Source organism: Suncus etruscus, chromosome 3 (genome assembly GCF_024139225.1).
Source record: "Suncus etruscus isolate mSunEtr1 chromosome 3, mSunEtr1.pri.cur, whole genome shotgun sequence".
Classification (NCBI taxonomy): Eukaryota; Metazoa; Chordata; class Mammalia; order Eulipotyphla; family Soricidae; genus Suncus; species Suncus etruscus.
Window position 1 is genome coordinate 26,193,619 of NC_064850.1, and position 12,009 is coordinate 26,205,627.

General features: G+C 37.8%; 1 non-coding gene across 1 annotated transcript; it reads left to right on the forward strand.

Annotated features, from left to right (window-relative positions):
• Window positions 1-10,354: 10,354 nt before the first annotated feature.
• Window positions 10,355-10,461, forward strand: LOC126005707 (U6 spliceosomal RNA). Its single transcript, XR_007494746.1, has one exon. It is a non-coding gene; the product is annotated as a U6 spliceosomal RNA (small nuclear RNA).
• Window positions 10,462-12,009: the final 1,548 nt, after the last annotated feature.

Consider the following 12,009-nt stretch of genomic DNA (forward strand, 5'->3'; position numbering starts at 1 on the left):
AAGAAATAATTTTGAATGAAGACATTCATCTGACATCTACTTTCCTTTCTCCCTTCCTTTTCATTTTACACATCTCTAGTGTTTTAATATATAGTTTTATTACTTAGGTCTGATAAAGCCATCACATCAGTAGAAAACTGCCACTGCAAATAGTCACAGTTCCCAAGGTTAAAGGTATACCATACCTCATGGACCACACAAGGAGGCTTTAGTTAATTAGTTAGGAGGCAGAGGGAGCAAGGGAATATAGGGCAGGAACTTGTATTGTGATATAGCAGTGAGCAGTTTAGAAGTCAGTAATTTGAATCCTATCAGTGATTGTGGAGTGGGGTGGGGTTCTGCCTGAGTCCTATTATACAGATCTTGAGATGATTAGGCAGACGAATATTGACTCTAAATGTAAAGAGGTAGGTGGGTAGTGGTACAAATGGTTTCGGTTTCTATGCTTGGACTATACTTGAGAGAAAGAGAACTAAAGGGCTACTCCCATTTACCTTCTTGTCTGGGGATGCTCCTGGGAGTGTTCCCAGACCCATGCGGTAGGGATCAAATCCAGACCACTACATAGGAAGAAGTGTGCATGCCAGCCTGGCAAAACCATCTCTATACCCAAACTTGGAATCAGATGTTTTGAATGTGAAAAGATCACTTGCCCCGAGATACTCTTACTATTTCTAGAAATTAGCTAGCTCTGGAAAATAAAGTCACTCATGATGAACAAGACCTTACATAAAGTTTTAGAAAATACACACGCATTACTTCTTTCTTTATTCACCTAGATGTTTTCACGTCTCTGAATTGGACCTCTTTCTTACTTATCTCCTTTCATTTCCTGCCCAGTTAATTGATAGTCTTATTTCATAATGGGAGCATAACTTTCTACCAGTTAGGATTGCTAGTTAATTCTTCAGTTTCAATGATTCATATCTTTACTTTGGTTATCAAGATGAAGCAGATTAGACAGGTTGTACATTTACTTTGGATTTAGTTCTCTAAATTTTGGTAATTGTGTATCTTCTGATCTTTATCACCATCTGTTTCTCCCATTCCTTATTTTAAGGACCATTATGCTTGGAAATTCATGTTTCTTCCGTTTTGAGTGAGTGGATTTTTATACCATTTCTTATCAGTTTCCAAACACTATTGGTTGATTCACATAATGTTAACCACTCCCTTCGACTTTTATTTTTACTCTTCATTTTATATATTGGTTTGATTGCTTTTCATCAGCCAGGATGAAAAAGCTTATCCCTCCCACTCTCTGAATACTTTCTATTCAGAAATTTCATTGCTTTTAAATTAATCTTTCCTAAATATAATTCTTATTATCAGATTCTTTTGCACAATACTTTAATTTACTTCTGTATATTCACTGAATGAGAAAAAATATTTTAGAATTAATGACTCTTCGTGGCATAGCAACTTCCCTTCATTTTGATGAAGTCTGTTTTGATTTTCCATGAATATTTTCCCCAAAGGATTACATAACTTTATGGAGACACTATTTTTTAAATTTTGCTTAAATAATTTGATTGGTTTAAGCTATCTCAGAGTCCTAATGATAGCACAGCAGGTAGGGCATTTGCCTTGAACATGGCTGACCCAGGTTCTATTCCTGGCATTCTGTATAAGTGATTTTTGAATAAAGAACTTATAAGTAGAGTGCAGAGCCAGGAGTAACCCCTGAGCATTGCCAGGTGTATTCCCCAAACAAAACAAAACAAAATCAGAACTATGTGCTTCTTTATGACAGCATCCTATCTCATTTGTCATTTTTTTTTAATTTTAGTAATAAACCTTACAAATGTGAGGTACTCCTGCCTTGCAAGTGCTAGCCAAGGAAGGACTGCATTTCAATCCCCCTGGCATCCCATATGGTCCCCCCAAGCCAGGAGCAATTTCTGAGCGCTTAGCCAGGAGTAACCCTTGAGCATCAAACGGGTGTGCCCCCCCAAAAAAAAACCAAATATGAGGTACTCAGGATGACTTTTAGTGGAATATAATTTCCATGCATCTACCTTAAGAAGCTTTGTACCTCAGCTAAATCCTTAATTGGATTTTTTAACGAAAATTAATATATTTTATAAGTAGTCTGAACATAAATTACTTTTCAAGTGCTCAATCACAGACACAGTCACAGATTACTACATGTTGTATTATAAACTTTTTGTGATTTCCAGGATACATTTAGTGCTTAAAAAAGGGTTAACCAATGGTCTAAGGATGGAGGAAGGGAGGGAGAGAGAAACAAATTAAGTTATTTATATAAAAGCCAGATAAATCTAAAATACAGAAATAGTATACTACATCAAGAGCTCCCACACATCACAAGACTTTTAGATGGTAGCTACATTTTCTTGCTTGGAGGCAGTAAGGGGGCAAAGAATAAAGTAAAGTCTGATTTACAGTCTGGTTACTGAGTAGATTGGCCACTCCCTAGTTATCGTCTACTGAGCAGGATGGGTGCAGGTGAGAAGAAATAGGAAATAGAATCACAGACTTTCAAGAGCAGAAATGTTCTTAGAGGTCATTTTAGTTCAGTTTCCTGCCGGTGGCAGAAATCCTTCCCAAGTGCCATCGACATATGGCTTCCATTGAACATCCCATTGAGAATGATCATTGCTCTGTTGAGGGATTTCATTTCACTTTAGGACAGAACTAATTATTAGGAAATCTTTCTTTCTATTGAATTGAAATATGCTTTCCTTACTTTTACCCAGTGGCCTTCATTCTGTCCTCTGGAGTAATACAGAATAGATTTAATTCATCTTTCTTATAATTGCCCTCTAAATAGCTGAGACTCAACATGATGTCCTCTATCAATCTTTTCTAGGGGTAAATGAAAATTTCTATTCCATATATAAACTTCAATTCTAAAGCACTTTATTTGCTTCTTGCATGGAATTTAAATCAAGCCAATTAACACAATAATTTTTGTGCAGTGTAGCTTTTTCCTTTTCTTTTCCCTATGCTAAATTAAGATCTCACTGATTCTTTAATTCTGCACATCTTTTTATTTTTTAAGCCCTCAATTCTTGATCACTTAAAAGCCTTACTTTGGTAGTTCCAATTAATAATCTATCCACAAGTAATAAGTGCTTCAATTTTATTCCTGTTAAACTTTCCTTTATTTCTTCCCTGCCTCTGCACTTTTTCATCATTTTAAGGACCTCTTTTGACTTTATTCTTCCAATATAAATTTTTATCATGGGTCAGAGAGATAGTATAGTAGGGAAGGTGTTTACCTTGCTCATTGCTGACATAGATTTGATTTCCAGTACCACCGTATGGTCCTCAGAACCTTGTCAGGAGTGATCCCTGAACACAGAGCTGCTAGTAAGCCCTGAATACAGCTGTGTGTGGGCCAAAACCAACTGACAACAAAATTATGATTATGATATTTATGTCTTAAACTAAAATTTAGGTAAATTATTAAATAAATTGTAATAACATAATAATCTCTTAGATCTTCTTTTAGAATTTATCTCTAGATATAGATTCCTTAATCAATATAATTTAGGTTCCAATATCCTGTCCTTTGTTAAAACTCCTGTTGGTACAATTAGTTAACATTCCTTCATTCTGCCCACAGCATCCTAAAGTTATCATCCTGACTTTATTTAATTCTGAATTGCCATGATGCAACTATGACACTGACTCAACAATTTTTCTTATCAAAAAAAGGATGGGTGTAACCTTGGGTTTGATTACCCACTACGGCACACACAAAATAAACATAAGGAGATAAGGGAATTCATGCTTATATTGTGTCCTAAGAATCATAACATTCTTTTAATGTGTATACCAATATTCTTTTTGATTATTACTATGAGTATGCAAATTAAATACATGATTTTGTTAGTCTATAACTTTTTTATCTTATTTTTATTTTAAATTTTATTTTTAGGGGACTGGAGTAATACTACAGCAGACAGGGCAGTTGGCTGACCTGGGTCCCATCCCTGGCACCTCATATGGTCACCCAAACCTGGGTGTGTTTCCTTAGTGCTAGCAGGTATGGCCCAAATCTCCCCCAAATGTTTACTTTTACTTGACATAATTTTTTCTTATGAATGTCTCAATAATATTCACTTCATGATAACTCAATGTTTTTTAAGTCTCATGGTTTTTTTTTTTTAATTTATTTTCTTTTTGATTTTTGGGCCACACAGGGTGATACTCAGGGGTTACTCCTGGCTAAATGCTCAAAAATCGCTCCTGTCTTGGGGGACCATATGGGATGTCCGGGAATGGAACTGTGGTCCATTCTAGGCCAGCCACATGCAAGGCAAATGCCCTACTGCTGTGCCACCGTTCCAGCCTCAAAGTCTCATGTTTTAATTTATTGGAGATTGTTGCAATGTGAAGTTTGGATTTCAGTGATCTAATTTCATTTCCTGGAGTGGAAAGTTTCATTAATTACAATCTTGGGTAAAAATATAGTACAGAGAATAAGGTACCTTACCTTGTATTCTGTTTTATCAGCTTAGATACCCCAACACCCCAATGGCCCCCTGAGTAAGGTTGTTTGCAACTCCTTGAGCACAAAATCATAGTATTCCCTACTATTTCTGGGTGGCTCCCAACCTCCCCTTCCCAGAGTTATATAATTCAAGTCTATTATACCTAATTGCATTTCAATTTCTTGAGGATAAAAACACATTAATATATATAAAATAGAAATATAAAATTCAATGACAGCAAAAGGATACAACTACTAAGTTTTGGGAAACCAGCTAAAATCTATAAAGTGCATGTCTAGAATTTTTCTTGCTATATCTGCTCTTCTAGGCAAAACTTTGGACAGCGGGCATTAAAATTTTCAGAAGACTTTGGAGAGCTACAGAAAGAAAATGAAAATTCTTAATTCAGCTTCTTTATCTGTGCAGCTACAGAGGTATCTTATCAAACCTTCCTATTAGTGTTGTGGACTTTGTCTCTCCCTGCAGCTAGACTTTTACCTATCTTGCCTAGCATATCTACTTATCAGTGTCCTAGTAAACAGCCAGTTCCTTTCACCTCAAGTTAAGTCAATCCTCTTCAGTTATACTTACTTCTTCATCCATCAGTAAGTATATTGATAATATCAGTATCTACAGCAAACTGAAACTGATTAGTTTAACCCTTTGTGATCTATCCAGATTTTAAGAAGAAGTTTTAGAATGGGACCGAGTAAAAGCTCAAAGGGCTGAGCACAGCTTTGCATATAGGAACCACAGATTTGCTCTCCAAGGTTCTGTGAGTCTTTAGACTGTTCCTCACCTCTTGCCAGAAAAACAAAAACAAACAAAATATACAAACCAGGGCTACCTAATATCACTTTCTATAATGTTACAAATGTCTTGTATTGGCACTGTCTAAAATAGATGCTGGTGGGACTTGGGCTCTGAACAAGGAGGGATGCCATTTTGTAAAGGCCTCACGGCAGGCTTTTCAGGTTCTGAGCAGGCAGAGACCAACATTTTGTAAGAACCACATAATAAGAACCACATTGTGTAGGTCTTCTCAAGCCTATTTCCATAGACACCGCCCCAAGCTACCTGGCCATACCAGGTAACCTATCTGAGAAGGACAAGGGAGCAAGGGAGCCGTAGGAAGATACCCCTAGGCAATAGCCAATCATTTTAAAGATCATCAGAAAGCTAGAACCCCCCTCCCCCCTATATCCTTTCCCTATATAATCTTCCTCATGACCTTAGACAGGGTTCATCTCCTTCGGGAGATAGCCCTGGCTGGCCAATGTGGGAGCCTTTTTGGCAGAGAGATTAAAGTGTTAAACTTTATTCTAGTTGAGTGGTCTCATCCTTTTATTCTGGACCCTAGCAATGCTACTAATTCCCATGTTACTGTTGGTTAGTGCAACTAACTGGTAGACTGACTTTAAATATTAATTTTAAACTAATTTTAAAATATCACATGATTCTAATAGTTCTCATATTGGAGTACTCAAATTTAGAATTGTAGAATCCTGACTTTTCATTTTAGGATTTTTGTTTTGTTAAATATTATATTTGTGTATTAGAAAATTTGTGGCAGTATCATGAGATTAAAAATAAGTTAGCATGCCTCTCTGATTATGGGATCACTTTTATTGTGAATAGGGGTATGCCCAGTGGTACTCAGGGCTTAGTATTCAGGGACCACTTTTGTTGGGGCTCAGGGGATAGATAATATATGATGCCAGTGCTAAACCTGGTTTCTTCAGCATGCAAGGTGAGTGCTCTGCCAGCTATACTATCTCTCTGGACCTCCCGTTTGTTTTTTTCTTTAAATAAAGATGTTTAAGATCTGCTTTTATAGTCATATTCCTACTTTCTACTCTTCACACTTTGTAGAATAAAAATTTTAAGATTTAGGAAAAGACATTCCAAGCATGAATAGCTACAATTTGCTAAAAGAATCAGGATTAGATTTCTTTCTCTTTTACAGCATGTTTGTTCCATCTTATCACACTCCCCCTTCTCCACCCCAACCATCACCTTCCTAATTTGCGAGGGATGAGTTTTTGAAGTTTCAGGGACTGAATGCACTCTGGAGAAGTAGGGAAAAAAAAATCTTCAATTAGAAAAGTACAAGATGTTAACAAGAAATTAATTCTTATAACAGGAACACATTTTAATAATAAATTATTTAATGGTTGCAGCCACAGACTGTAATAAAGAGGGAGAAATTAATGTTTTTAGTGAGGCCCTGATACAATAAGAACTAGAAAGATATTTACATAGGAGCATTTATTTAGTTTGTAATTACATACTTTATAGTTTGCCCTCCTAGATGGGCATGTCATGACTTAGAAAGTGTTTGTATATATGTGTATATATACATACTTATAGAATAACCTTTGTTTGTAAACAAGTATCTTCAATGGCATAGGCTTAGATTCCACATTTTCTTTTAAATAATTAACTACTACAATAAGAAAATGAGAAGCAGTCCAGAGTTAAGCTATTTTGAAACTTGTAAAATGAGATCATGGGGAAAACTCAATTTTTAATATTCAAAATTGTATGATTCATGCATTTGGGACCCTAATGAAACCCAGATTTGCAGGCTGGTCTGTAAAGGACCCCTGGTGGCCCCAGTGCTCTGAACTGTGCCTTTGTTGGAGTAGAGATCAGTCTTCTCTGGCAGATACAAAGCATTGAGGATAAATTTGGGAGACCCACACGCCCTCACCCTCTGCGATTCCTTCCTCAAAGATTTGAAGTATTTGCCAAAAGACCAGAACAATCTCCTCTGGGTATTTAGTGGGCTAACACATCAATAAGTGGTCAAGTGGTTTTGTTGGTTTTATTTTGTTTGTACAGTAACTCCTAAAGTGTTATTTTATGCCTTCTGCTACACTTATTCCATTTATAGGCTCAAAATCCCCTTCCCCCCCTTTTTGACACAGTTGGAGGAAGAACAATTAGCTCTAGCCATTGTATTCTAAGTAATTACTGATTACCCCATACCTTCTCAGAAAATTATGCAGAACAGAAAATAAAGCCAACCTGTGACCTGTGGGTGGTTTCTAGTGTTTGTAGCTAACAAATACTGCACCCCAGCTCCATTTATGTCTGTGTTGCTTAACTCTCTCAAGCCAGTGATGATGGACGACAGTGCAGGAGTCCAGAGAAAGGAACCCTGAGGCCTTTTGCCGCATCACTGCGCTAATGGACCCTGCACTTGTTTAAGACAGACAATTAATTCTTGTCTAGCTTGGCAGCAGAGGCTCTCAGAGCTGACTTTTCATTGTTTCCCAAACCAACTATCATAGATCTACCCTTGGCTTCTCCTTGAACTAAACCAGAATAAAAGGAAGATTGGAATGGAGATGAGCTCTATCGCTGCTTTATGTTTTTATTTTATTCTACCTGCTGTTGTTTTAATGCCGTAGGTGAACCTCCCCAAAGAGTGGTGAGACCAGAATAAGGGATGGACTTGTTTTTTCACTCCCACTTAGAAGCCAGAGCCAGGAGAAATAACTCAAATGGCTGGACATAAGCACATGAAAAATATGCAAGGTCCTCGTTTGATCACCAATATGGTCCCTGAGCACCACTTGGAACAACTCCAGGTACCACCTAATTCCACCTCCCTCCAAAACAAAACAAAACCATACTATAAGTTATTTAGAGCCAGTTCTCCAACTTTTCTGATATTTGGTACCACAGTTGCAAATAGCTAAATTATTCTTTAGGACGAGCTACAAAGGTCTTTGTCTATGTCTTCCTTTCCAGACAACCGTTTTAAGGTATAGGAGCAGTTCCTAACCTTGGTATTTGGTAAATATTGGATACATCATCTGTTATCGGATATTTTTTGTATGGACAATAATTAGCACCTCCACTACCTCAGTGAAGCCATGTGCCACTGATCCTTATTACAACGATAAGCTTGTTCCAGTCTTTGGAAGTGCAGCAAATTTTATGTTGTCGTGCACAGACCAAAGAACTGTGTGCAGTTCCTGGAAATGAGTAGTCTCCTGACAATGGACTAAGGAGGTGCTGGACCAAAACGATATTCCTAAATTCTATGCTAGCAAATTTAAAGCCCATTGATTAGTCTCCACTGGGAAGCCAAATGGAGGATTCTTGTCTTCTATAGTAGCTCCTTTGTGCTCAAGCTTAATTCTTCAGGATAGCTTTACTGTGGAGCAGTCTATGGCCAATTGTTGATTTCTATTATAAACAAGAAAAATAGAACCTGAGTTCGTAAAAGTGGGAGTGTTTTGGGACCAAAGAGTATATAGGGCACTGACCTTGCATGTAATAGTTGTAAGCAGGAAGATAAGGAGGCCCTGGAGGCCCATATTGGGAAAATGTCTTGTGTTTGCATCTGAGACTTAAGTTAAGTTGGGGGCATGGAAACATTTGATGCAAAGACCTTGAGATGTGAAATTTCAGGTCCAAACACCAATTGAGCCCGGGGAGGAGAGGCTTCACCATTGGGGCAAAGGGATGCAAAGAAGATCAAAAGACCATCAATTGCTCCCAGCTCTTCTTTTTGGCAACCCCCAGCAATGGGCTTGATGGAGGGGCAGTTTGGGAAAACTCTATATAAGCTAAACTAGCAGTGAGAGCTCTTAATTCTATTCCATACATGACACTACATCTCTTCTCTTGAGATGTGCATGTCCTTACTTTAGCACCCATTTCTCTATTCTTCAGAAATCATCTGCACATTCCTGCTTAGGCAGTGCATTGGCCATCTCTGTTTTGGAGGAGCCTGTGTTCTCTTTTAGGCATGAATCTAAATCTAACTCTTTCCTTTATTTCCCTAATAGGCTTGGTTTACTTCACTATTCATCTCTTCCTAAAATCTCTGTGAGGTAATGATGATGGACCAAAGAAGCCTAGGTAAGATTCAGGATTGATGTTCCTTTTCTGCAAAAAAGCAAGACCCAAGTCCATGGATCCTCAGAAGATGATCCCCAGGTAGCAAGGATCATCTCTCACATTCTATGCCAGGCAGAATATCCATGCAGAATAAATAGGCTTCAGGTGCATCTTGACCACTGCCTTGAAGGTCGGCAAGGTACAAGCATCCTTACAGTGAAAGAGTTGTGTAAAATCACCCTGCTTGCCATATTTCAAACTTCAGGTAAATGAGTCTAAATCATGGTCGCACATGAAATAATTCAAACCAGGCTGAGGGTGAAACACTTGTAGTCTGGCAGTCTTCTACTTGATATTAAGAACCAGTTGCCTTCCAGAAACCAACCCCAAGTGGAGGAGTAAGGACAGAGAAAAAGCAGATAGCTCAGGCAATCCTGAGCTTGTCCCACCCAGTTTTACACACAAGACAATCTTTTTTTGGGGGGAGTGGGGTGTGTGTGAAACCAAGTTGTAAACAAATAGATACAAAGAAACCAGGGGTGATATTTGTTTTGGGTAAAACAAGGTATAATCTAACAATTGCCCCTTTTTTGTTCAAAAATTTGAGAGATAGTATTTAAATCATCTCTATTGTTCTCTGCAAGAGGCAGGAACCTCAGACCAGAACTTACAAAAGTGATTGTTATTTTGCAGAGGCACAGTAAAAGCTGATGCGGCAAAGTTTAAATTACATTCATCATTATCAAAACAATCAGCTTTTTCCATGTCTTTCTATACCTTATACATATCACATATTTTTTCATAGACTTCTCTGAACATAAATAATAGAACCTTTCTGCAGATACACTTAATTTGAAAATTCTTAAACATTCTTACACCAAGCACTGTAATAACAGTCTAGAACTTCCTAGTTTCTTTTCATAAACTTCTCTAAACAAAATCACAAGAACATTTTTGCAAATATATATATGTAAAGTTTGAAAATAAGCATGATAAATATTCTTATAATGAGCACTGTAGTAAGAGTCTATAGTGTGCTCGCTTTGGCAGCACATATACTAAAATTAGAATGATACAGAGAAGATTAGCATGGCCCCTGCGCAAGGATGACATGCAAATTTGTGAAGCGTTTCATATTTAAAAAAAAAGAGTCTATAGTATCTAAGTTTCTTTTCCATCTACTTCTGTGGACAAAGACATTAGAACATTTTTGCAGACTTAATTTGAAAATAAGTCGCTACATAATATACACAATCAAACATCATAGCAATTCGGAAACATTCAATAGAATAGCTGAGAACTTTTAACAATGTTATGCATTTCCCAAGAATTGTGCAAACTACTATTAAACCACTAAAGTTGGATAAATTTTTTTTTTTGTTTTTGGGCCACACCCGGTGACGCTAAGGGGTTACTTCTGGCTATGTGCTCAGAAGCCGCTCCTGGCTTGGGGGACCATATGGGTCACCGGGGGATCGAACTGTGGTCCATCCTAGGCTAGCGCTGGTAAGGGAGACACCTTACCTCTAGCACCACCGCGCTGGCCCCAGAAAAATTTTCATTTGCAGTGGGACATAGAACAAAACAATAGCTATAAAATCTAATGCAGGTAGAACACACAAGCAATAAAATGACTGATGCAAAAAGGGTCAAGGGATTAACCTAGAAGAAAGTTAATTTTTTTCAGATAACCCAGGTACAGAAAGTTCGAAAAGCAGCTTCTCCTCGGTTGACCTTTGATTCTGTGCTTGGATTCTCTATATCTATCTACAGTCTATGGTGTCTACTGGGGTCTCCTCAATACGTTGCTGCAGGTTGGGGGACCAAGGTCTCTCAAGAAACACCTCCTCTGGTAGAAGAAAGATGGTAGACATTGGCGTCTGGGATGCTGCCCAGATTCTTCAGCTCTCTCCCCTTCACTGTCTGTTTCTGTTCCACTTGAGGAGGCCTCTGCCACCATAGGTGGTGGGGCAGCTGAGTGAGGCTGGAGAATGAATCAACAACAAAACCTATGTCTATTGGGAGCATATCTGCTACTTCTCACTGGCATTCTATCTGGTCCAGATACATTAGCAGTTTTTGGATGCCTCTCTTCTTTCACAACATCAAATTTCACAGACTATCTCTACTACACAGAAACTTCTTGGGATTGTTTCTCTTAATAAAAATCAAACACAAAAAACAGTGGAGTGCACTGCCCTTTAAGTGAGCATATTTTCTTCCTTTTTCCTTTTATTCATTTATTTTTTCCTTCTTCAGCACTCTGCTCTCTTTCTCACTCCCTTTTCTCATTTCTTCTTCCCCCTTCCCTTATTCCTCCTTCCTTCTTCTCTCTCTGTCCCACCTGCTCCATTTAGTTAATTAATAAAAAACAGGAACTTATTGTAGGTCAAATACTGTAAAAGTTGGCAGGGCTTGCCCTTCTTAATTCACGCCACTTGGGCATTATTTTGAGCTAGGTTTATTTTGAGCTAAAGATACTTCACTGAAAATCAGGAGATGCAAGAAAGGCATCTTTCCTTTACTTACCAAAAAAATAAAAATAAAAGCTCTCATGAAAAAATTATCATGAAAGATGCTTTCTCAGTAGGTAGTAGGAGAAAAAAAAAACATTCTTTGGTGTGCAGTCAATGCTGAACATTTTCTAAACAGATTTGTCCTAAAGTTTATAATTTTCTTTTAGCTTAGC